This window comes from Mandrillus leucophaeus, unplaced genomic scaffold, assembly GCF_000951045.1.
Source record: "Mandrillus leucophaeus isolate KB7577 unplaced genomic scaffold, Mleu.le_1.0 Scaffold886, whole genome shotgun sequence".
NCBI classification, from domain to species: Eukaryota; Metazoa; Chordata; class Mammalia; order Primates; family Cercopithecidae; genus Mandrillus; species Mandrillus leucophaeus.
The window spans coordinates 671,694-674,750 of NW_012109652.1; the positions used below are offsets into that span (position 1 = coordinate 671,694).

The 3,057-nt window shown below is 50.1% G+C and overlaps 1 pseudogene across 1 annotated transcript in view; it reads right to left on the reverse strand.

Annotated features, from left to right (window-relative positions):
* Window positions 1-3: 3 nt before the first annotated feature.
* The window catches only part of LOC105531436, a 51,261-nt pseudogene continuing 48,207 nt past the window's right edge, over window positions 4-3,057 (reverse strand). Inside the window, exon 4 of the transcript XR_001004802.1 lies at window positions 4-1,750. The product of XR_001004802.1 is annotated as a myotubularin-related protein 5-like (transcript). The remainder of the gene's footprint in view (window positions 1,751-3,057) is intronic.

Consider the following 3,057-nt stretch of genomic DNA (forward strand, 5'->3'; position numbering starts at 1 on the left):
CAAGATGTCATGCTCGTCCAGAGAAGTGCAGTCCTGCAGGCAGCAGTTCATCATATGGATGACAAAGTCAAACTGCTGGTTATCCAGGACGGCCGAGTTCTGCTGCACATACAGGTGCAGCTCCTGGGCGAGGCAGCGGCGGGCAGCTCGCCTCTTCAGGGCCCTCAGCACGGCTGGGAGCAGCTTCTTGGCCTCAAGCATCTTCCCCTCAAACTCATGGGAGATGCAATTGCCCACAACCTCCAGCCGGCCAGCGCTGTTGACCTGCAGCCCTCTGCACCACTCCAGTATGGCAGTCATGCGGGGCCCTGAGGGCCCTGTGGTCCTCCCTTCAGCCTTCGTGGCTAGGTGTGCCCCTTGCATCTTGGCAGTAGCCTGGTCCACGATCCGCTGCATGGTGCCCTCATCCAGCTAGGGGAAGGGCTGGGGTGCCCATCGCAGATGGCTGCTCTCACCCGCCTCTGTACCTTGTGCATCGCCAAGTCTGGGTACAGGTTCTCGTTCTTGTAGAGCTGCTCCGCCAGTTCCTGGATGTGACGCAGGACACACTGGGGGTGGTTCTCATCCGCCCGCCTGCATGCCACCTCGTGGGCCACCAGCTCATCAAACAGTTCCGTGGGGCGGTACGGGACCCCACGCTCCAACATGAAGAGAGCAAAAGCCATGCCCTCCAGCACCTTCATCAGGAAAGCGTCCTCCACCAGCCCACACTGGCCCAGGAAGGCTGCCTTATGGAAGTGGACGACAGGCTCCGGGTGAATGCGCATGACGTGCAGGCACCAGAGATAGCCCTGCAGCAGCCGATCGAAGAGCCACCGGAAGATGGCATGCAGCTCTTTGTCCTGCATCTTCAGGGAGGAGGGGGACGTCATGGGTGGAGGGAGGGCAAGGTCAACCAACTCCAGCTCCAGGTCCAGGACCATGCTCAGAACACTGTGCGTCTGACTCTGCGGTGGCTCTAGCAAGGGTGGAATGTACACACACTCAGGGATGGTCACTGTCCCTCCATCCAGATCAGCAACGATCACATCTAGCAGCTCCTGGTCTCTGCCTAGAGGGCCGCGTTGACCCCGATGATGAAGCGCATGGGTGTGCTGAGGACCTCCAGCAGCTGGGCCGGCAGGATGGGCACATAGGTGAAGCTGTATCTGAGAGGAAACAGCAATGCTAGGAGGCCCCTGCAGGCATCAGCTAGCTGCTGGTAGCTAGGGGACAGGAAGAGAACCTTGTGCTCTGTGAGGGTGACACAGGACAAAGACAGCACATTGGTGATGTCCAGCTGGCAGAAGAGCAGAGCCACGCTGCAGCTGCTGATGGGCAGTGAGTCGGCCAGTGGAGTCTGGATGACCTGCCAATCACCAGCCCCCAAAGAGATCGTCCTCTGCGAGCCCCCAGCCAGGGGCACAGTGCATGTCAGCAGGTTCCTAATTACATTCCCTGGGAACACATTCAGGCCCTCCATGTGGATGGCATAGATGAGGCAGAGGCCGTTCCTGAACACCTGTGTGGTCAAGTCGCTACACCAGCACCAGCGTCTTTGGGGCAAACATCTGGGCATATGGGGCAGGCTCTGTGGGCGACAGGTACGTCTGGCCTCCCTCATCCTCCTCTTCCTCCCTTTCTGTGGCATCCTGAGCACCCATTGTTTCCTGCTGTGAAGGCTCCACCAGCTCCCAGAAGGTCAAGCAGCGTAGTAGTGGCGCTCTGAGTTGATGTCGGTGAGGACAGCAACAAAGGTTGGTGTATTCCTCTTCAGAAAAATTAATCAGAATTCAGAGTTGACATAATATATTATCTAAAATTTCCCTTTTTGGGCAAAACAATTACTAAGCATGCAAATAATTAGGAAAGTATGATCCATACTTAGGAAAAAAAGTAATCAATAGAAATTGACTCAGAGTAGCAGCCGGGCACAGCGGCTCAAGGCTGTAATCCCAGCACTTTGGGAGGCCAAGGCGGGTGGATCATCTGAGGTGAGGATTTCGAGACCAGCCTGACCAATATGGAGAAACCCTGTCTCTACTAAAAATACAAAATTAGCCCAGCGTGGTGGCGTGCACCTGTCATCCCAGCTACTCGAGAGGCTGAGGCAGGAGAATCACTTGAATCTGGGAGGCGGAGGTTATAGTGAACTGAGATTGTGCCATTGCACTCCAGCCTGGGCAACAAGAGTGAAACTCTGTGTCAAAAAAAAGAAAAAAGAAAAAAAAAAGAAATAAAGAAAAGAAAGAAAGAAATAAAAAGAAAAAAAGAAATTGACTCAGAGTAGATCTAGATGATGTATTTGGCAAACAAATAATTAACAAAATGCATGATGTCTGTGATTCAATAAATAATCTTTACAGAGAAATAGAACCCAAATATTGGAAGTGAAAAAGAACCAAATAGAAATTCCAGAGTTGAAAACTATTTTCAATATGAAGATTTTGCTTGTTGTATCAACAGCCAATTTGAGATTAGGGATGAAAGAAGCAGTAAACTGAAATATAGTTCAGTAGAAACATCTCAATTTGAAAAGTACAGACCTTTTTTTGAATAAGCATAGCATCAGAGGCATGTGGGGCAATGTTAAGCCTACCAACATATGTGAAATAAGGGTCCCAGAAGTAAAAAAGAGAGAGGAAGGGGAAAATCATTTATGTGAAAAAATAATAGCTAAAATCCTCCAAAACTTGATGAAAGGCTGTCTACAAATATTAAAAGCTCTACAAACCCAAAATAGGATAAGCATATCAGAATTCACATCTAGACACATCATAATCAATGACTGAAATACAAATACAAAGAGAAAATCTTGAAAAAAGTAAGAGAAAAAATGACTCATCAGGTATGGGAAAAAATATGACTTTCATTGGCAATAAAATCCTCTGCATTTACCATCTTTAATTCGTTCATGCAACCTGATTCCTCCTGGATGCTGGACAAGGTCCCAGGTGTGGGTGCAAGAGGCTGTCACACTGACCCTCCACTGAGCTGTCCCATACTTAAGCCATCCACGGGTGGCAAAACTAAAAGAGCACACTGTAACGCATGCCCTCTGGGGCTCTAGGGGTCATG